This window comes from Callospermophilus lateralis, unplaced genomic scaffold, assembly GCF_048772815.1.
Source record: "Callospermophilus lateralis isolate mCalLat2 unplaced genomic scaffold, mCalLat2.hap1 Scaffold_300, whole genome shotgun sequence".
NCBI classification, from domain to species: domain Eukaryota; kingdom Metazoa; phylum Chordata; class Mammalia; order Rodentia; family Sciuridae; genus Callospermophilus; species Callospermophilus lateralis.
In genome coordinates, this window is record NW_027513641.1 from 474,556 (window position 1) to 498,696 (window position 24,141).

Below are 24,141 nucleotides of genomic sequence, written 5' to 3' on the forward strand. Positions count from 1 at the left end.
GCTATAGTTTGGTTTTATCTTTGTCTTTACTGGCACTGGGATGAAGATAGGAATTCTGACAATGATGCTTAAATAAAAATTCAGTAACAATCCAACAGGTATTAAGAAAACAATTTTCTGAACAATTTACACTATCCTGAATAGAATTAATAAATATAATGAAAAGGAAAGGTGAAAGTAAACAAACAGATCTGTTAACCTCCTTATTTGTTCAGATATTAAACAATCCTCAACAGCTGTTTACCCAATTTAAATTAAACCATTAAAATCACATAAATAAAAAAATTTGTATCCATTTTTTCATGAGCGCTTCTCATATATGATATATGGAAATACACACACACACAAACAATACAAAACACAAGTGTGTACACAAACATACAACAATAAGACAATTGTAAAGGCTTTGTAGCTTTACATAAGTGAAATCTCTATTGCAATGTTTAAAAACTCCACAGTCAAAAAATAAAACTTATCAGAAAAACATTAACCTAGGTCTGTATGAGCTCAAAAAATAAAATAGAACTTTATGATGTGGGAAAGGGCAATAATAAAATAGATATTGAAAAAAAGCATCTTGGGTACCAAGTAGGTTTGACTCTTATTTGGATATCCCATCCTTTTTCTTGTAACTTGCATATGGGTCCCACAAGCAAGCCTCAAGGTTTTTCACACTTGAAATAGGCCTTAATGGTGTTCATTATTCATTAGCCTCCAGGTGTGGGAGAATCACTGTCCTAGATGTAAGAATAGCCAAGTGGAGCTCTGGATATCAGCTGTTATGGATTTGAGTCAAATCATCTTCTTTTTGGTCTGTAGAAATCGCTTTGGTTAGTCTCTCTGGAGTCCAAATCGGCTGCTATTCTCCCTGTGGAAATACACAAACAGAACCCAAACTCCACACAATCACTGGGTCAGGACCTTTTCATTGTCCTGTTAAAATATCCTCCCAAACAACCTTAAGCTTAGGTACATTTTTTGGATACATATGTCTTTCCATAGCACTAAGCCCTGATGAATCCAAATTTTAAAAGTTTAGAATAAAAAGGGTTATTTTAAGTTTATCGTTGGGGGATATATACCCCTTTCCAATTCCCTCTTTTTGTTTTAATAAGTACATTTTAATAGTTTGATGAGCTCTTTCAACTATGCCTTGTCCCTGAGGATTGAATGGAATTCCTGTTATGTGAGTAATGCCAAATGATGAACAAAATTTTTAAAAAGAGGTAGAGGTATAGCCAAGACCATTATCTGTTTTTAACTGTTTTGGAATGCCCACAGTGGCAAAATTTTGTAAGCAATGAGCTATAACATCTTTAGTTTTATCTCCAGCATGAAGGGAGCCCATCAAAAATCCAGAAGAAGTATCAACTGTAACACGCAAATATTTTAATTTTCCAAATTCTGGCAAGTGTGTGACGTTCATCTGCCAAATATGGCTAGGTATCAGTCCTCCAGGATTGACTCCAAGATTAACTTGTGGTAAAATGGTCACACAATTTTGACATTGTTTTATTATATGTCTGGCTTGTTCCTTAGTTATTTTAAAATGCTTCTGTAAAGTATTAGTATTGACATGAAACTTTTTATGAAAATTTGTTGCTTCTTATAGTGTAGAGAAAATATGTATGTTATGCGTAGTTTTATCTGCTAAATAATTGCCCAAACTAAGGGCTCCAGGCAATCCTGTATGTGCCATGATATGTCCTTTAAAGAATGGATCTCTTCTTTCCCAGATTAGACTTTGTATAGTGGAAAACAAAGAAAAAGCAGTAGAGGAAGGGGAAATCTTACCAGCATCTTCAAGGGATACTGTAGCATTAACTATATACTGACTATTAGAAAATAAATACAGAATCTTTAAACATCACAAAAGCTTGTAATACTGCATTAAGCTCTACCTTTTGAGCTGATTGTTTGGGTACTAAAAATGTAAAAGTTTGATCGGGGGTAACTACTGCTGCAGTACCATTATTTGTCTCAACAGTGAATATATTTGGAGCATTCATGATAGGCTTTTTCTTGTCATTTTTGGAAAAGCTACAGGATGTGAAGACTAAAAAGGCAATAAAGGATTAGATGGTAAGTGATTATCAAATGAAACATTAGATTTACACATAATTATTGCCCAAGTATTTAACTCATTAGCTAACTCATCAATTTGATCCATAGTATATGGAGTAATAATTTTACTGGGAGAAATTCCAAACACTCCCTTCGATGCTTTTATTCCTTTGAGTATTAATTGTCCTACAGCCTCAGGATACCTAGTAAGAATAATGTTAGGAGAATAAGATAAATGTATTCACAATAATGGACCTTCTTGCCAAAATACTTCAGTAGGAATATTTTTTGTTGGTAGTACAATAAATAATAAAGGCAAACTTATATCAATTCTATCCAAATGCATATTTTCCATATATGTTTTAATAATTTTTAATGCCATTCTTGCTTCAGGCATTAACATGTGGGGTCAATTTGGATCTGATGGACGTTTTAGGATAGCAAATAAATGTCCCAACTATTCTGTTGTTATGCCTAGATAAGGCCCTATCCAGTTTATGTCTCCCAATAACTTTTGAAAGTCCTTAAGTGATTTGAGTTGATCTACTCATATTTGAATTTTTGGTGAATGGACCATGGATGAGGATAATAGAACTCTTAAATAATTAATTGGAAAATTTAATTGTACTTTATCTGTTGCTTTCTCTAGATTATATTTTTTAATAAATTTGTGAGTGTGGCATAACATTCTAGCAATGTGTTTTTATCTTTATGTGCTAATAATACATCATCCATATAGTGAAATATTTGTAGTTCAGGATTTTGATTTCTAAGTGGCTGGACTGCTTTGTTGACATAAATTTGACACATAGTTGGGCTGTTAGCCATCCCTTGAGGGTGTACTTTCCATTCATATCTCTTGTCAGGACCTTCATGATTCAGTGCAGGGATAGTAAATGCAAAACGTAGACTATCCTCAGGATGAATTGGAATTGAAAGAAAAAAACAACCTTTAATATCTATAGCTAAAACATACCAGGTTTTTCGCAAAGCAGACAATTGGGGATTCCCCGATTGAGCAGGTCCCATAATAAGCATCTCATTATTAATGGCTCTTAAATCTTGCAATAATCTCCACTTACCAAATTTCTTTTTGATGACAAAAATGGGAGTATTATGGGGAGATATGGAAGGTTGTATATGTCCCTCCGCTAATTGCTTGACCAGGTAATGGGCTAATTATATTTTTTTCTTTAGTCATGGGCCACTGAAGAACCCATACTGGTCTTTCTGATTTCCAAGTAATTTTGATTGTGTCAGTGGCTTCTTCTGGAAACCCAATCCATGTTTATTTATTTCTTGATCTATTTGAATCGGTGCTGCTTTACCTTGTTCTTGTTCTCCTAATTTTTTTCTTTCCTATAACCAAATACTGGGTGCCTTTGGATTGATGTTATTTGTTGATGTCAAACCTAATTGATCTAGGACATCTTGTCCCTATAAATTTATAGGAAGATGATCTAATACATATGGTGTATAGTTCCTTCACATCCTTCAGGATCCTTCCAATCTAATACCATTGCACTTCTATGGGGATTAGTTGACACTCCTAGGCCTAGAAGTGTTTGAGTGGCTTGTTTTAATGGCCAATGTTTTGGCCATTCTTGATGAGATATGATGCTAAGGCCTGCACCTGTGTCCAGTAGCCCATTAAATTCATGTCCTTGAATATTTAATTTTAGCATTAGGCAAGAATCTAAATTTAAAGGCAGCATAGCCCAATCTACACCTGTGGAGCCTAATCCCCTAGAACCTCTTTTTACAGTACGACTGGAAAATTTATCATGCAGGCTTGGTGTTATTATTAACTGTGCTATTCTATCTCCTGGTGAAGTTGCTGATATACCTCTTGGAGAACTATCTATAATTTTTATTTCACCTTCAAAATTGGAATCAATTACCCCAGGATTTATCATAAGTCCTTTTAGTCTAGAAGAACTGTATCCCAATAATAAGCCTACTGTTCCTTGGGGAAGAGGTCCTTTTACTCCTGTGGGAATGATTTGAACTCCCATTTCTGGAGTTAGGACTGCTCTGGCGGAGGCGCAAATGTCCAACCCTGCACTCCCTCTGGTTTGTCTGATGAGGGATTTAATGGATAATGTTTCCTGATGGTGTTGTTGGGTTCCTCCATGCCCGGTATACTTGTGGTTGTGGGCCCCTGAGCATTGGGCCCCACAGTCCGTTTTTTGTCTATGGAGCCCAATGCCTTTCTCCACAATATCGTGGGTAAACACTTGGTTCTTGTCCATTTTTTTGATAACAGAGCACCCTCTATGGTGGTTTAAGAATGGCATTCATTAGCCCAATGTCTCCCTCTACAGCATCATGGGCAAATATTCGGTATTCTATTCTTTTGATACCTAGTTTTGTTAAACCCTTCCCCTATGGGGCAATTCCTTTTAAAATGTTCTGTTTGTTCACAATTGTAGCATGTTTTTGGCCTGGCATCTAAAGCCTGTTGTACTGCAGCTGCCAAGACTTGCCCTTGTTCATTAATGTCTCTGCCTAATTTAATATATGTGTTTAAATCTCCATGTTTCCATGGTCTAATGACCTCTCTGCAGCAACGATTTGCTTGCTCATAAGCCAGTTGTTTATTAATGGCATTGCTTGTTCTGTATCCCCCAAAACTCTGGCAGCTATTTGAATATGCCTATCTACAAATTCAGCTTAAGGTTCATTAGTTCTCTGTATTACCTTAGATAATTGACCTTGTGAATCTCCATGTCCTTGCAAAGCCTTCCATGCCCTAACCGCATCTGCAGCAATTTGTGAATATATAGCAGGATCATATTCAATTTGTTGCCGTTGACCCTCATAAGGCCCTTTTCCTAACAACATATCTAGATTTCTTTGAGGGTAACTGGCTGCTGCATTTTGCCTAGCCATCTCCATGCAAAATTCCTCATTGGCAACCTTCCATAACAAATATTGTCCTCCATTTAGCACAGATTTACATATGCTAGCCCAATCTGCTGGTGTCATGTCCAAGTTGGTAATGTATTTGACCATGCTTACAGTGAACGGTGCTTGGGGACCTTAGGTTGTTACAGCATCCTTTAACTGCTTCATTGTTTTGAAATCTAGAGCAGTGAGTTCGCTGCCCTCCTGCCTGCTCAAGGACAGGGCATGCTAATTTTTGAGGTCCTGTCTCAGGATCCCATCTATCAAATACGGGGGTTGAGGGCTACTCAGCTGTCTCTATAGGTGGAGCTGTTGGTTGAATTATTCCCTCTGGTGATATAACGATGTTAGTAGCAGCCTCCTGTTGTAGCTTTTTCCTAATAGCCCCTTTTCCTTTAAATTTTCTTCCTCTGTCTGACTAGCTCAAGAGAACTTCTCTTTTGCTTAATCTAAAATGTCTTTCTCCACGGTCTGAACCTCTAACAATTTACTTAACACTCTTTTGGTTTGTTTTTTTTACTAATTTATAATCTACTATAAAGATAATGCAACCCAATAAGATAACACAAAACAAAACCTAAACAAAATGAAACAAAAACGGAACAAAAAATCGTTGTATCAATTTTCTCTTCCTCAGGGCTGAACAACTTCAAACCTTGAGCCAACCATTTTTCCCAGTTTGTCTGAGAAAGTTCTAGGGATAGGCAGCTTGAAACAAAAACAAAATAAATCAAAACAAGAACATATTTTTTTTTTGAAATGGTTACCCATTCTCTAGCCTTCCCTTAGGGGTGAGCAATTTCACTTACCTCTGAGCTTCAGGTGTTCCCTGCATGGGCCGCCAAATGCTGCAGTCTGGCTGGGCACAAAATCATGAGCCACTCAAGCAGGAGCAAACTTTATTTCCAAAACTCCCGTGAATGCCATGCACATGGCCTTCTCCCGGGACACACTACCCCAACAGGGAATCCCTCCTCCCGAATTTTCTCCTACTGCACTTCCCCAACCAATGGGAACTCTCAGGGAGTCCCATGAGAGCTCCAAAGTAGAAGGCCTAGGCAGACAGCAGGGGTCTCATCTCCAATTGTATGCACATCTTAACATAATCATTATCATCTCAACGGCTTGCTGGTGTCACCTTTCAACCAAAAATGCCATGAGTCATTCCTACTTGTCTATGGCTCTCAGCAGGTGAGATCCTGAGAAACACTTTAACCCTGTATCAAAATAATAAAAAAAGGAAAAGAGAGCCAGACACAGTGGCACACACCTATAATCCCAGTGACTCAGGAGGTTGAGGCAGAAGAATCATTAGTTCATAGTCAGACTCAACAATGGTGATGAACTAAGCAAATTAGTGAAACTCTGTCTCTAAATAAAATACAAAATGGGGCTGGTGATGTTTAGTTGTGGAGTATTCAAGAGTTCAATCCCAGTAGGACCAAATCCAGTAAATAAATAAAAGGTGCTGGGGATGAGGCTGGGCATGGGTTCAGTGGTAGCACAATTGCATGGCATGTGTGAGGCACTGAGCTTGATTCTCAGAACCAAATATAAGTAAACAAAATAAAGATCTACCAACAAAGAAAAAAATATTTTTAAAAAATACTGAGAATATATTTCAGTGAGTAACCACGCAAATGCACTCACCCTCTACCCCTACTCCACCGGGATTGCCCAACCCAACACATATGAAAGAAGGATGTCTCAACATGGCCACATATCCTGCAGTTCTCCTTTAATAGCCCACAAGGATGTATTCATATCTGTGTCTATTCTCAATTGATGCCCATCCTTCCATGCAAACGTGAGCCAGCCTGCACTGGCTCTGCACAGAGTCACCTCAGCACAACTGGTTGCAAAGGTCCAGGTGCAGGTATCCCTCACTCATTCCACTGGGACCTTCTATTTTTTAAACATGGGTTGCTAACATTTCAAAATGACAGGTTTAGGGCTCAGTAGTAAACAAGTGTTTCACATCTGCCTGGTTCTTGGTTCCAACCCCAGCACCTAAAAAAAAGCCAGGCAGGCCTGTTGGCTTATGCCTCTAATCCCACTGGCTATGGAGACTGAGGCAGGAGGCTCACTAGTCCATGGACAGCTTCAGAAACATAGTAAGGCCCAAAAAATCTTAGAAAGACACTGTCTCTAAAGAATAAAAATGGTTGGGGATGGTTGCTCAGTATTTAAGCAACACTAGATTCAGTCCCCACAACCAAAAACAAATCCAAACCCCAACTGAAAGTGAAAAACAAACTGCATTCTCCAATATCCTTTGCAGGTAGAAGTCTCTATGATTCTGTGCCAGCCAATGAGATATCAGTGGAAGTCACTGGGCCTCTAGCTCTTTGTGTTTTCTTCTTCTTCCTTTTCCCCTGATAGCTATATTGAAAAGATGGCAGAATAAAAAACATAAAGTGTCCTGGGGCATGATGACATGGTTGATAGCCATAGAAGGTAAGATTACAAACCACTGGACTATTTGATTTTCAAGTAAAAGAATTTTTTTTTTTTTTTTAGTTTTTGATGGGTACATTTTTCTAGTAGTGGAAAGACAGATGCATTGACTTTCCTGCTTGTGCTACTTTCTGTTCATTGTCCTCAGTTTGAGGAACAGTGTAGGTCAAGAGAACCAGCCATATTTATCACCAATTCTTTTTTAGGTCTCTGGGGATGGGATTGAAAGTACAACACAAAACATCTACAGTACCTAATCTGAGCCTGTGGGGCAGATTTAGGCCTGAGTCATCTTCAGGATCCCTCACCTGCCCCAGAATGTTCACAGAGAATGAGTATCTTTCCTTTTGATGCCAACACTCAAGTCCAAAATCTAAGGGCTCCCATGGCTCTCCTGAGAACTGTCTCCACAACAGACTAAAACTGGTCCCAATATCAATTCCTGCACTGATGGACCATTGGGAAAGTGACTTTTAGCAAGCTTTACAGTTCCCATTTCTGAAGTGGGTCTGCTCCAAAAAAGACTTGAATCTAAATGAACACAGAAGGAAGAAGCCAGGGTATAAGAACTGAAAATGAACCCTGCCTACAGATAAACCTGAGATTTGACAAAATTTCCAATTAAAGTGAGTTGGCAGGTAAAGTGTAGACCTTAACATAAAAAAATAGCCTGACAGCAAAATATCAGATATGGGTATGCTTGCTTGCTTGCTTTCTTTCTTTCTTTCTTTCTTTCTTTCTTTCTTTCTTTCTTTCTTTCTTTCTTTTCTTTTTTTTTCTTTTCTTTCTTTCTTTCTTTCTTTCTTTCTTTCTTTCTTTCTTTCTTTCTTTCTTGTTTCTTTCTTTTTGTACAATGGTTTGAATTTAGGGGCACATAACCACTGAGCCTCATTCTCAGTTTCTTTTAATGTTTTTTTTTTTTTTAACTTTTGAGATACAGTGTTAATCACAATATTGGGGTGTTCTTATATCAAACAAACACTTCTGACCCCAAAATAAATATGTCATGTTAGCAACTATGTCTCTTTTACAGATTTTGTTTTTTCATTCTTAAATTCAAGTAAAAATGCTTTGTTTTCACATTTAATCACTTTTTAAAATAATTTTTAACCATTGTTTAATTTTTTTTATACTAAAAGTATGAAGATTTTTATTAAGCATTGTAAGTTGCATTCAATAGCCTCTGGTATGCCACACCAAAATCCATGGACAGTCAATCAGACCCAACCGCAGTTCATACTTCAAAATCTGTGAGATAGGGCTGAACTCCCTTCAATTTACAGTAAGATCCTACTGAAGCCAGATTTAAAGATAGGTAGTTAGCATAGTTAGGTAAATGCAAAATAAAAAATGAAGGCTGTGTTGACAATGGAGCCTGGGAAAGCAGATCAGCAATTGGGGAAATTGAAATGTTTATGTTCCCAAGGCCCAGAGCCCATTCTAAAGAAATGTTAATGAAGCAGCTCTCAGCAAACAAGGAGATGCTAATCAAAAGCAGCCCCAAGCCCTTCCTGCCCAGAGTACTCCTCCAGCCCATCTGACCCTCAACTTTTTGGTCTCTCCACTTACATTCTATCATTTCAAGGTAACAGAACAAAGGACAGAAATGCAGGAAAGCTGAAAGAAGACATTAGCTGTAAAAAATGTAAGATCTCCTCCCTTCCACAGATTACACCTCTTGGGTCCCCTTCTTCCTCCAGGAGAAGTCTTTTCTGCTTAATAAAGCTTCTACTCTCCATTCTAAACTTGCCTTGGCATGCTTCTCTGGTGTTATACTTCAGCATTGGGGAAGCAAGGACTCCTCACGGGTAAATAGTGGTAACACTACTTATTTCTTGCAGGCAGGTGTTGGGAAATTACACCTCATTTCTAATCACTAATGTGATAAAGAACATAAGAATTATATGAAAATGATAAGAAGTGATTCTGATTTTCAAGTACATTGTTTGGAAACATTAAAAAAAAAACTTATAGAAGTATACCTGCTTCTCCTAAATTCTTGATGGAAAAGTTTTCAAGAACAAGCAGTTTGTTTCCTGCTACAGAAAGAAGGTGATTTGTTTTTTTGAGATCAAAGTTTTTGTTTCTTCACAGAATTTCATATTTTGCTAATATGAAGGCATAAAACAATAACAAAGAACAATAATGCATCCAGCAGTGAATACACCAGGGTAATGTTGATACTTGGAAATGACTAGATAATTTTGGGGGGATTTTAGAATAAATGCAACAGAGGTCAATAATCATAAAATTTTAATGTTAGAGAAAGATCAGTCAATGACTAAACAGAGTTAACATCTTTTATAGGCCCATTACTGGTTATTAGCATTTTTGTTTTGCAAATGGGCACACACTGGTAAGAATGGAAGAAAGGACAATAACATGCATAATATGAACTACGCACTTTTAAAATTATGGACAATGCAGAAGTTTAGCTCAAGTAGTATACTAATGGTCTACATCTGATTCAAAAGCCACATAGTTCATTGATCACAGATGCATGGTATTAATTGTGAAATTTCAGAACACATTGTGTTGATTTTGAAAGGTCATTTGCATCTCCATTTAACTTGCTTGTAAAGTATTATAATGTACTTTGTATGTAAAATCAGCAGAACAGCAATATTAATTTATAATTATTTTAGTTTCCATAGTTGCACTTTTTTTAACACAAAAGAACCACATCAACAATGATAAAATTTAAGTAAGAAAGAAAAACTGTGGTTGTGTCTTATTTCTTTCATAATCATAAAAATCAAAGCCTTAAACAAAGCTTCATTGTGAAACAGTAATGCAAAATCAAATATGATGGCATACATATGGTGCCAAATGCTAAAAATTATATTTTAAGCTATATATAAAGACTGCCAAAATTTGTTTTCTTTATAGTTCAAGAAATATAACTATAAGCTTTGTCATAACCAGTTTAAACTTTGTGTATACTTTATTTTAAATGTAGGAGTCAAATGCTCTTCATTTTCATTCTCTCTTTTTTTTGTTTTATTGTAGCATTTTGATTACAACTGGTTAAGACTCAAAATGTGTTGTTTAAATCTCTGAAATCAAAGAGGGATCTGAATTTTCAAAGTCCTAATTTTTCTTTTACAGAAAGGACAAAATGTACATAACTGCAGGCTCTCTTTCTCTCCAGATATTCCTAAGTCTTTACCCTTCCAGCATCTTTCACCCTCTATATAAAATAAGTTTGCTCTTCTTTATTTAAGATATCTGCCTCCAGAGCAGCCTCGCTGCAGCAGGTGCTATCTGTATTTAGTGCATTTCAATGAGGATTTGTAGTGCACATTTTTGTCATTGTTTAAGGCACTTTTGAGTGGCTGGGGGTCCTGGTGTCCCCTGCACTTTCATTCATCTGGGGCACTGGCTTGTCCTCGGCCATGACTGCATTTTCAGCCAGGTACCCGTGTGAAGACACGGCAAAGGACTTTGATTCCCCAGATTTTGACTTCAACTCTTTGACCACTTCTTCCACTGAAGCAGCATAAGGAGGTCTGCCCTGAATTGCTCCCTGGCTTTTATAACCTCAGCCATACTGTCTTCCAACTCTACCAAACCTCTGTATCCCTAGGGTGGAAATAACTCCTATTGGGTGCCCTCTTGCTGTTTCCTCTGACAGAGACCACTTGCAATGGGAAGGGCCCTCAGACTCCACAGCCCTGCTTGCTTCCTGCCCAGTGGCCAACCACAGTGCCAGCGATTTCTAGTTTCCCTCCCTGAGAAGGTATAGTTTGGACTCCACCCTGGGACTTGCTAGTTTCACTGCTGTCACTGCCTGAGAAGGCTCCACAGTGTTCTGATGCTGCCTCCACCCAGAAGGCATGGTAAGGGCCAGTTGCTATGGTTTTTCCATAAGGGCTGCCTAAACCAAAGACTCCTGCAAAGCCTCTGCCCCTGCCCTGAGACTTGGTTGGAGGAGATTGCCCCTTGTAAGCTGCCCATTCCTTCATGATCACTAGTGAGAATTCTGGTGGAAGTCTGTTCTTTCTTAAAGCAAGTCTCTCAGTTTTCTTTCTGCTTTCTGCCAAACTAAACAGGACTCTGTAAACATACTGATGAACTGGCCTATTGAAAAGGGCAGCCAGAAGCAGATCTTTGTTGGCTTCATCTTCAATAAAAACAGCAATTTTGATTTCACACTTCATCAGGATTTGGAAGATGTAAGGGTACATCAGCCCCTTCTTGGGCATGTGCTTGACCACTTTTAGCAACTCATGTGTGATGGGGGCAGGCGAGGTGTGGTGATGTTCATGTGGTTCCTGGTGCGCATAAACAGGAGGCAGGGGGTTGGTTGGACTGTGCCCATGTGGCTCCCTTTGCTTTCCACTAGCTGGCTTCCTGAAGAGGCAGTGTAGGAACCTTCTACTTTTGCACTACCCTCATTGTCATTATCTAATGATGATGATGTAGAAGAGCCAGGGAAGTAGGCAGAATCCACGTTTTGGGGGCTGCCACTCTGGGCTGGATTGATGTGCGAGGACCGCTCATAGAGCCGTGTGTGCTTCCCCTCATGAGAAATGTTGCTGTAGTTGTTCTGCTCTGTCAGGTTCTTCCCACTGGTATCCAGAGTGAGGGCCAGCTAATGAGGATGTATGGGTATACACACTGGCCCAGAGCCCCCCAGGGCTGGGCTATTTCTTTATTTTTATGTGGTATCGATGATATAACCCAGAGACTCGCATGTAATAGGCAAGCATTTTCCCACTAAGCCACAAACCCAGCCCACATTTAATCTTATTTTAATAAAAGTTTTTTCTTTCTTTCTACCCACCCCCGCTTTTTTATTCACCCTCCAATCTATGTGACTAGAAAGGCCTAGAAAATAATAAAGTCTAATGTTAATTCTGATGTTTGGGGCACTGGGTTTTGACAAGATTCCCATCCCTTGCTCAGGTTTGCAGGATTCTTCTGTATACTTTGAATTCTTTATAAGTGCCTGTAGCATTTTTATTAAAAAAAATGCAACCAATTTCCCAACATACAGCACTATTTTTGAAAGATTTAGGGAATGACAGAATGAGAAAAGCATCTGGCATAGTGTGGTTATGTGATTCTGAGAGGACACAAAAACTTTATGAGGTCACAAATGGTTTTCTTACCTAAAATGTGCTTTTCTTTGCTTTTTAGCAAATTTCTACTCATCCTTCAATAACTAGTTGAATGTGAAGAATTCATATTCCCAGCCAGTACCTATATCCAGCCAACTGGATCTCTTCTTTGAAGACTTAGAATCTGAGCAGCAACAAAGTGACAGCAGAAAGACTTACAGTGTGCTCATATAGCAGCAGGCTCCAGGGATGACTATAAAGGGGTTTTGGGCACTGAGATCACCTGGCAAAACCCAGCTCTAGTTTTATTGAACTTTGCTATCAGGTTCCCTTGACCTCCCCAGTGTTATCTAGTGCATTTTTTAAAGCACCCAGATCAGTTTCTGCAGCTTAAAACCCAAGCCTCCAACTGTGCCCTGTCCTTACAGCATTCAGTCAGGCTATCAGAATAAACCATAGTTATACAGAAGTCATTATAAGGAGGCTATTTCTTTTGAGACTGAATCTTGAGAAAGATAGCCATGATCAGACACCTATGGTCCCTCATTCTGAGATGCCCAGGCTGGCTGGAGAAGAGATCACAGATGACTCTTGTTTGCCAAGTACCTGTGCCCATCCTGTGCTGAAAGGGTAAGAAAAGGTGCTGAAGGCCACAGAGCTAAAAAAAATCTGAAGGCCATGTCCTTTGCAAACATCCTTTTTAATTCTGGCTGGGCTGTTTCACATATAGGGCAGGGACCTTGCTAATTGCTGGCCAATATCTCTTCTGCATCCATAATACACAGACAGTGCTGAAAACATGCTCACATTTATGCAAATAAAGTATTATCATCAGCTAAATTTTGTAAATGGAGATAGTCTGATTCAGGTTAGCAAAGTGGTTCAAGGTCATCCATGTTTGGGGTCCAATCGTGACCAGAGCCCAAATGTAATTGCCCCTTAGACTCAGTGGTGTCACAATCATGGGAATCTCTGCAAGATTCCTTTCATTCATTTCAGATGAAGTTTTGGAGGAGCAATGGAAAGACCAGGTGACACAGAGTGGCTGGTGTATGAGTGATCTTGATGGAAAAGCATAGCTAACAAAGAAAATCTGAATTATTTGGTATGCTAGTGGATGTTGGTGGAATTGAGCCAAGCCAGACAGCAAAGCTTCCACAGCTAGAGGAAAAAAACCTGCAATCCCAGAGAGTTAAATAGGTCATCGGAGGATGAGTCACGTGGACAGAATGCAGAGGATCAAATGGGTGGAGTGGGCATGGCTCTGCAGAACAGTGCAGGTAAGAGGCCAGATGCTGTGTGGAGCCTATGAAAAAAAGTGGAGAGGACTTAGTGGGGCTCAATTGTTTGGCAGAGCTGGTGATGAAGTCAGGCTGAGTGAGTGGAGCCCATCCCATAAGAACAGTGGGTGGGGAGAAGACAGAGGAAACACGTGGGTAGCAGCATCCCATTCAGGACCCCTTATCTGAGCATAGCCTAGGAATAAGGTGGCACAGTGGTGTGGGAGCAGAAGGCATGGTGGGTGCGTCCACAGGAGGCAAAGGGAGTCAGGAGAGGCATCCAGGAATTCTGTTAGGAGTCACTTTTGACCCAGTGAGGAAGAAGGGTCTTTGTGCTCTGAGATAGAAATGTGACCTCAGGGTCTGCTACACAGCTGGCCTGTTTTCCCACTTACAACTGAGACAATGGAGGGAGGCTGAAGATGGCACAGCACAGCCTTTCTTGGTTCCTCCCTCTCATGGGATGCTGTGCACTTTTCATATTTTCAGGCTGGTTGGGTTCCATGGGGTTTCTGGGAGGGATCCTGGGGATATTACCTGAGACACTTTGTTTTGGGAGAACAACAATTTTTCCAGAATGTTCACAGAGACTTCTCTTGGTACCTGCTCTGTACATACTGAGACCTGGAGGTACCAAGAGGGTAAGCCTGTGATGCAGCAATCACTTGCTGGAGCCTGGTCTGGATTGCACATTCCACTGCACTGGCTCACAGGCAGGGGTTTCCTAGCACCTGGGCAATGAAAAAAGCATTGATGGGGGAGGAGGTCTTGACCCTTTCCAGAAGTGACTTTTGGAAACTCCCTACATCTGTAAAGTAGGACACAAATTGACACCAGCTTCTCAGGCTGGAGTAAGGCCAAGCTTCAGCTTCATGATTCTCTAAAAGGCAGTTTGCATGGATGGGTAAGGGATCTATTTTTGACAGTGTTATCATTTAGGTTTTTTTCTTTTAAATATTTATGTTTTAGTTGTAGATGAACACAATGCATTTATTTTATTTTTATGTGGTGGTGAGGCTTGAACCCAGTGCCTCATGCATAATAGGCAAACACTCAACCTCTAGGCATAACCACAACTCTCATTTTTTTTTCAGAGAGAGAGAGAGAGAGAGAGAGAGAGAGAGAGAGAGAGAGATTTTTTTTAATATTTATTTTTTAGTTTTTCAGAGGACACAACATCTTTGTTTGTATGTGGTGCTGAGGATTGAACCCTGGCCGCATGCATGCCAGGTGAGCGTGCTACCACTTGAGCCACATCCCAGCCCTCATTTGGTTTTATACAGAGAAACATGACCCCTTGCTTTTTAAAATAAAACTATTAACACCAAGCTTTGTTCTAGGCAAAGAGGACATGGGCATCAACAAAACAGCAAGGAACCTCTACTCCCATTCTTCTGGGGACTACCATTCCCCTGGTCTGACCCAAGAACTCAAGAAATAAAGAAACACGGAGTACTGACCTCTTTTAGGCATCTGATCTAAGGTTATCATCCATAAATGTTTTACCTTCTGAATTATTCTAAGACACCCCTCGCCATGTCATTTACCTGCCCCAATCCTTTTCTACTTGTGAGATAAAGGCCTCCATAGGATATCTTCCATTTCTTCCTTCTCCAGTTGAATTTCCTCACCCTTTATTGAGGTTTCAAGAATTCCTGTTTCATCTCTACTTGTACTTAGGGCTGTGCTTAACGTGCGTGGATACTTTCATTGTTAGAAGTGCTAGCTCCTTATTAGACACTAGATGGCGCCAGAATTATACTTTTGATTTTTTTTTTCCTAGCATCCACCAGAGTATCTGCCTACTCATTGGCTGACTTGGTTACTAATTTTAGAAAGCCCTTCAGTACTTGTTTTACAAGCAGATTTTTAATTTTTTTAAAACAAATCTTCATTAGTTGTATGTATGAAATTAATCATCCAGCTATGAAAGGGAGGATTACACTCACCATCCAGTGTGTGTATGTGTGTGTGTGTATGTGTGTGTGTGTGTGTGTGTGTGTGTGTGAACATATATATTTATATACATATTTTGTTTTCAAAATTTTATTCAGAAGTGGGGTAAGAGATGCAATTCAGTCATGGCCTCTTCCTACTTCTGTTGTGCCTAGGATGTTTCAGGAGTTCTTACTAATACTGCAAATATTTTTTTCTCTTTCCTATGCAGTGATTATTGTAAGCCAATAAATAAAATAAACATATTTCAGTGATGCCAATGGTTATCTCACTTGTGGTTATCCATTGGGCATCTGTAGGCCTAAGTGAACAATCAGTGCTTTTTGGCAAAAGCAGCTTATAAATCTCTTGATATGAAGAGGATTTGTGGCCATTTAGCAGAACTTGTCTGCATGGATATGATTTCCAATAGAATAACAGGAATAAAAGTGGTTTAATCTGATTTATTTATTTATAATTATATATTTTATAGATATTTAATATATATAAATTGTATACTTATATATTTATAATTTTGAATATATGCATCTCTCTCTCTCTCTCTTTCTCTCTCTCTCTCTCTCTCTCTCTCTCTCTCTCTCTCTCACACACACACACACACACACAAATATTTATAATATTGTCTTTAGAATATGCAGGGTTGGGGGATGAATTGGGGTGAGTGTAATGCTTAAAAGACCAAGGACAATTGCTGAACTTTAGCACTCTAGGGTAGTTGCTGATACCCAAACCTGTATGGGGCAGAAAGACCACATGAGGCTAGTCTTGAGAAAGGCTTTTGCATTGATGTTTGTGATTTCTCTTAGATATCCACATGAACATGTCTGAAGGTAAGAGAAGAGGACTGGGAAGAAAATGGGTATTTGGGAGGCAGGGGAATGTGGGAAATACTGCCATGAGACTTATCAAAATCCTGGGTGTGGGTAAAGATATAGAAGTACAGGGATCATTTCTCTGAGGTGGGGACACACCTATATTTAGCAATGAAGAAGAAAAGTCTATAAAAGAGATGGAGAGTGAGGGCATCCAGTTAAGGAGATAGAAAACCAGGGAAATGTAATGATGTGGATTTCTGGAAGAGATGATTCTAAAAAGTAAGTTTTTGTTCTAAAAAACTACTAAAAAGTGAACTACAGGGTGACAAATGAGGGACCTTTAGATTTGGTGCCATTGTGGTTTCTGATGATCTAAGTGGAGCCCCCGTCCTCATGTGGTGAGAACTGAAACCAAATGGGTGAGGAAAAATTAAGGTCAGCATAGTGAAAGCAATAGCTGGAGATTGTTTTTTGAGTTGTGTACAATGAGACAAAGGGAGACTCAGCCAGGTGTTAACATTTATGGTCTCTGAGATGTGGGGACAGTTCATTTCTGCAAATGCTTGTTTGTGGCTGCAAAAATAATTTTTCTATTACCGTTTTTGCCACCTACATCCTAGAATTGATTTTTAAAAAAGTAATATGGAAGCCCAATAGTAATTTCTTGAGAGTAGGAAGAGTGCTGGGGCAGGACAAGGGATAAAAGTAGATGATAGATAATTAGATATGATCACTTTGTGTCATGCATTTGAAAATATTACGCTTGAATCCATTAACATGTGCAATATATATATTTGTTAATTAAAAACAAATTAAAACTAATTATTCTATTTGATTACTGAAAGATAGGCACTCAACATTGAGGGATAGAGTATCCTTATGGTTTGTTCCCTGCTTGTGAAAATGGTCATTGTCAGTTACCTGTAAAAAGAACTGATTAAATAATTTTTGAAGAAATAGTATGGATTTGAAATGCCTTGTTGCCACAGCATAATGAGGTTACCTGATGGTCACTGAAATATTTGAAGTGCCACACTCCATTCATTGTCAAGGTAGTTTGTGTCAGGTTCATCCTTTGGGAATGTAATAATTTTCCTTATTCCTTCACCGTTTTTTGCATTAAAGTCACTGAGTCTGCCCACTCCTAAAAAGGCAAGAATACTAAGCTCCACATGAAGGAGGGGATGCTATTTTCCTGCATTGTTTTGAACTCTTCTATATGAAAGATTTCTCTGTTTCTGTCACTTTTTATCAATGAAGCCAATTATTTTTATCACTAAATACATATTTATTTGTTGCTTTCACTCATATTTTACTATTAAAGTTGTTTATTTTATTGCTCATATTTTTCCAGCTTTCACTATTTCAGGATTTTTTACTTTAGTTTTTATTTCATTTGTCAGGCATCCACATGTGGAACACCTTGGGAGACTCTCCTCCTACTCTTTCTTCTGTTCCTCCTTCTATGTTCATGTTTATTTTAAAATTTATCTTACCAGATCCTAAAATCAGCACTTTCTCCAGTGAAATTTGCACCTTTTTACTGATATTGTTAGGGCAACTTGTGTAATTTGTCAGGCCCAATGCAAAATGAAAACTTAGAGTGCCTTTCCAAAAGCAGGTGACCTGTGCTATTGACGTCATGCCACAGAAATCTGTTTCTTTCTTCTGTGATCTCTTCACATGTCATGGTACATCTTGTCTGTCTTTTAATTGTCCTTCTTATTACAACATTTTAAACATTTATCTTTAAGTATGCCATAAGAATTCTAGATGCAAACTTACAAGCAAGTCATACTCTAGAGCTTGCACATCCATGTTGTGTTCATTAATGCCAAAGCAGTGAATATGTTACACAGAATCAGTGCAATTGTTTCTACTATACTTTGATAACTGTGGACAGTTTCTCCAACTGGTTTGTTAATGAGTTTGAAAGAACCAGTAGAAATGTGACTGTAGATGACCCTGGTTTCCCTTTCCCTTCACATCCTCAGCTGGAGAGGTGGGCTAACAAAGAGTACCTTGAGTGATAAGGCTATCTTCTTTATGTATTTGAATCTAATTCTGGTGGACATTACTGTGTGGCCTCCCTGGGTTTCATCACCCTCCCTTTTTTTACGTACTTGTGGATAGGACATGGTCACATTGTACCCAACTTTCTCTTAGCTCCCATATTTTCTTGGCCCACTGGAATTCTGTGATTATGGGAATGAAAACTCAGTGTGCATGAGGTGGCGAAATGCAGTATACCTGCAGGTTACATTTATGTGCTGTGTTCATATCTGTGGCCGATTGCCTTCTTGGAATTTACTTTTGAAAAATAAGTAGTAAAAATTATGATCGAAGTAGCAGAATATTCAATCAAGGACAGGTCCACTTTGAGCAGGAATCCTGACTGTGTAGGAAGAGCATCATGGGGTTAGTCCCCGGTTCCCTGCCTTCTACCTTCTCCTCTCTCTCTCCATCATCCTTCTCTCCCTCCCTCCCTTGCTTCTTTCATTCCTCCCTTGCACAATAGTAAGAACACTAAGTAGGATATATGTACTCTGAAAACATACTATTATAAAGTGTAAGTATAGAATTATTCTGCAAATATTTAGAAGTTGTTTATCTTATGAAATTGAAATTTTATATCCATTGAAGATCAGCACCCCATTTTACCCTAACCACGTTTTTTTGAAAACAACATGCTACTCTCTGTTTACATTTTTTTTGCCACTAGGGATTGAATCTACAGCACTTAACCACTAAGGCACATCCCCAGAGTTTAATTGATTTATTTATTTTAAATTTAGAGACAGGGTTTTATTCAGTTTCTTTTGGCCTGGCTAATTTGATAAGGCTAGTTTTTAACTTGTGATTCTCCTACCTCAGCTTCTGAAACCACTGGTATTAAAGTATGTCCCACTGTGCCTAGCTTGCTTACTGATTTTTCCTCAAGTTTTTTATTTTATTTTAATAGAGTCATAGGGATTTTCTTGTGTGTTTTAGACTTTACACTTTTTCTTGTGTGTGTCTTGTGTGTTTTAGACTTTACACATTTTTCAGGTGATGTGTAGATAATTTCTCTCATTCCAACAGTTGAGTCTTTTTTCTGTTCATGCTTTATTGTGCTGTGCAGAAGCTTTTGGCTTAATGAAATTATACTTGTCTGTTTATGGTTCTGTCCCCTGTCCTTTTACTGTCATAGCCAAAGTACTGTGTTCTAAAGCAATGATGTAAAGTGTTTCTTCTGTGTTTTGTTGTTATTACTCACAAACTTATGCTCTTCTTCCTTTTTTTATTTTAGATTGAAAAAAGCAACTTCATCTGCTTGTGTGGTATACCATGATATTTTAATACATGTAACACTCTGTAGTGATCAAATCAGAGAAAGATCACATCTGTCACCTTAGTAGGATGGGAAGAGATTGGTAAATGTGACCACAGTATTTTCTTTCTTCCCCATGTAAATATTGAGTGTCCTCAGCACCATCTGTTAAAGAGACTATCCTTTATCCATTCTGTATTATTGGCCCCCTTCTCAAACATGAGTGTGAAGTGAGTGTCCGGGTTCATCCTTGTTCTTTTTTCTGTGCATTGGTTTGTATGTTGCCTTCTATTTCAGTACAACAGTGTTTTAGTTCTTATAGTGTGTAATTTGTTTTATTCTGTCTTTTTTGCATTTGTTACAATTAGCTATATATAACAGTATAATGCATTGACACAGTATATATAAATTAATTATACCTTCACATTTTTCTTGTTGTAGAATTTTCTTGATGTAGAATTTCATCAGTCATGTAATTGTATAAGTGTACAAGGTAATAATATCTGATCCATTTATAATCCTTCAAAATCTCATACCTCTTTTCATCCCTTCACTTCCCTCTCTCTAATACAAAGTGCATTTTTTCCCTAGTGCCCTCCATTATTAATTAGCATCTGCACACCAGATAAAATATTCAGCCTTTGGAAGTTTGCTATTGGTTTATTTAGCTTAGCATGGTATTCTCAAGTTGCATCCATTTGCCAGCAAGTGGCATAATTTTATTCTTTTTAGGGTTGAGTAATATTCCATACACACACACACATACAATATATATCACATTTTACTTATCCATTCATCTGTTGAATGGTACCTAGGTTGTTTCCATAGTTTAGCTATTGTGAATTGACCTACTCTACATTGATGTGGCCACTAGCAATATATGAGTGTAACTTTTCTCCCCCATTCTCATGAAAAAAAAAATATTGCTTTTATTCTTGATAATGGTCACTATGACTGCAGTGAAATGAAATATTGAAATAGCTTTGTTTTCATTTCTATAATTGCTAAAGATGATGGTCTGTTGAATGTGTTTGTTGATCAGTTATATTTCTTCTTCTGTGAAGTGTCTGTTCTGTTTCTTAGTCCATTTATTGATGGGTTATGTCCTTTTTTGGGATTGTTTGTTGAGTTCTTTATATATCTTGGAGATTACTGCTGTATTTGATGTGTGGAGGTAAAGATTTATTTTCCCATTCTGTAGGCTCTCTCTTCATGTTATAGATTTTTTCATTTGTGAAGAATAAGCTTCTTTCTTTGAATCCACCCCATTTATTAATTCCTATTTTTACTTTTTGTATTTTAGGAATCTTGTTCAAGAAGTCAAGTCCTAAGCTAACATGATGAGGATGTGGACCTTCTTTTTTTCTCTTAGTCACAGGGTTTCCATTCTCATGTCTTACTCTTTGATCTACTTTGAGTTGATTATTGAGCACAGTGAGAGATAGAGTTTTAATTTCATCTTTCTACATATGGATTTCCAGTTTTCCCAGCACCAAATTGATGAGGCTATCTTTTCTCCAATTTATTTTTTTGGCATCTTTTTCTAGTATGATATTGATCTACATGTCCCTTGGTACCTTGTTTAAATTTTTTTAACTATTTCTCTGTAGTATAGTTCAAGGTCTAGTATTGTGATGCCTACTGATTCACTCATTTTGTTGAGAAATGCTTTGGCTATTGTGGCTCTCCTATTTTTTTCAAATTAAGTTAATGCTTGCTTTTTCTAGTTTTATGAAGAATGTCATTGGAAGTTTAATAGGAATTCCACTGAATCTGTATAACTACTTTTTTAGTATGGCTGTTTTGACTATGATCATTCTGCCTATCCAAGCGCCTGGAACATCTTTACATCTTCTAAGATCTTCAATTTGTATCTTTAGTGTTCTGTAGTTTTCATTGTAGAGGTATTTAAACTCTTTTTCAGATTGATTCCCAAGTATTTGTTTTATTCTTTTTTTTTGAGGACATTATTAATGAGATGATTTTCCTAATTTTATTTTTACAGTGGATTCATTGTTAAAGTATAGAAGTGCACTTGGTTTATGGGTGTTTATTTTGCTGAATCTATTTATTAGTAACGAAATTTTTCAGGTTAATTTTTTTTTTTGGTTTTCTAAATATAGAAGCATGTCATTAGCAAATAGTGATAGTTTGAGTTCCTCTTTTCCTACTCATTTATCTTTAATTCTTTCATCTAATTGTTTTGGATAGAGTTTCATGAATGTTGTTGAATAGAAGTGGCAAAAAAAGGCATCTTTTTTTTTAATTTTAGAGGGAATGTTTAAATTTTTCTCCCTTAAGAACAATGTTTCTGAGGAGCCACTGTGGGAGGGCCAGGCACAGCGGCCCAGCCACTCCTGCCTCCTGTAGGTGCTTTAAGGTGGCGGGGTGGGGGTGGGGGGGTGGGGGGAGGCAGCCAGAGCATGGAAACACCCCTCTAAGTCAATGAGGCCCTGAGCCTGGGCGGTAGCACCAGTGGCAATGGCAGCATCTTAGCGTCCCAAGGCTGCTTGTTCCCTGGGGCGCCCCAGAAGGACACGCTGACACTGAGCCTGAGCAAGCAGGTGTTGCTGCTCCAGATAGCAGCTGCGCCACCTCAGCCTCTCTGGGCTGGATGGGCACCCCCAGGGCAGTGGCCCCCGGCCTCTGCCCTCCTCTCCAGACCTGGAGCTACTCAAGCTCACCTCTCCTGAGCTCGAGCACCCCATAATGCAATCCAAAGGGCTGGTCACAACCACAGGACAAGCACGCAGTTCCTCTACCCCAAGGTGGCAGCCAGGGAGGAGTAGGAGTTCACCCAGATCTTTGTTAAGGCCCTGGAAGATTTGCACAAGCAGAATCAGCTTGGCGCCGGTAGGGCAGCCTCTACTGGGGCACTGAAGGAAGACCCTCTGGCACGGCATCCAGCGCGGAGCCCCCTATTTACCCCACCTCGGTAAGTTGCCCACAAGGAGGCACCGCTCTAAGCTAACCTGAGCAGCTAGCAGGTGGCTCACAGGGGTGCTGGATGCTGCCACTGTGGCCTTCACCACCTATACCATTCCCTTCACACTGCAGCTGCGTCCTGCTGCGCCTGTTTCCGTGAGAGCCCGCTGCTGTGGCCCATCGAGGTGGACATGCAAGAGCCAGATCGCAAGCAGCTGGCCAAATGCATGGCAGCTTCCAAGTGACACAAGCGCAAGCTGGAGCGCATCTCACACTTGGAGGAAAAAGTGAAGACGCTCAAGAGCCAGATCAGGAGCTGGAGTCCACCGCGAGCCTGCTGAGCCAGCAAGTGGTGCAGCTCAAGCAGAAAGTTGTCAGCCACGTCAACAGTGTCTGCCAGCTGCTGCCCCAGCACCAGGTGCCAACATACTGAGCCTGAGCAGGTGAGCAGCCCCCCTGCTTGAGGAGCGGGCTCACTAGGGGCGAGGCATGGGTGCCCCAGGCTTGGAGAGCATGCGGCCCTGGTGACCCCCTCCCCCTAGAGTGCCTAGAACTTGGAGAGGGCGCGGCCCCAGGTATATCCCAGGGGGTACCCAGATGTCATAGAGGGCGCCCTGGACTTTAATAAGCTGGACCCCCAGCTCCTTGGGGGCATGACACAACCCCCCTTAATCGAGCTGCCTCTGTCTGTGGCTCTGTGTTGCAGAAACCTGAGAGCCCCGAGAGCTGTCCCTTTATACACACCTTTGTGGAAGCGGCTCTGTTGGGCACAGCCAGGAGCCTGCCTTTTCTTTTACTTTTTTTTTTCTTTTTTTGCCTTTGGAAGAAAGAAGAACAAAGTGTTTGGTTCTGCCGTATTTATATTTTTACTCGGGAACAAATGGTTGTGTATACATGTGTGTTTCCTTGTGTTTTTTTTCAAGAAAGGGGAAGAAGAAGAAAAAAATTACTATGCCTTTTCCTAGCTCTGGCTACCTTCTTCTATCCTTCTGACCACCACTCCCTTTTTGTTCTTTTGTTTTTGTCTTTCTTTTTGTTTTCCTAGGAGTCCGAATTCCTATTTGTAATTCTTTGTTCTCCCTGTTTTCTGTTTTCACAGTCTCCTTATGCCAAAAAATATAATAAATAAATAAATAATACAAAGAAAAGAAAAAAAATAATGTTTCCCTTGTGTTTACCATTGACAGCTTTTATAGTGTTAAGATATATGTCTACTATACATAGTTTTCTAGTGTTTTGATCATGTATGTAGTCAAATGCTTTTCCTGCATTTTTTAAAGATAATTTTCTGATTCTTGACTTTACATCTATTTACTTAAAAAATGTTTATTGGTTTTTATGTGTTGAACCAACCCTGCATCCCT

The 24,141-nt window shown here is 39.1% G+C and overlaps 1 pseudogene; it reads right to left on the minus strand.

Annotated features, from left to right (window-relative positions):
* Window positions 1-10,618: 10,618 nt before the first annotated feature.
* On the minus strand, window positions 10,619-18,360 carry LOC143386411 (constitutive coactivator of PPAR-gamma-like protein 1 pseudogene; annotated as a pseudogene).
* Between the last annotated feature and the right edge of the window lie 5,781 nt (window positions 18,361-24,141).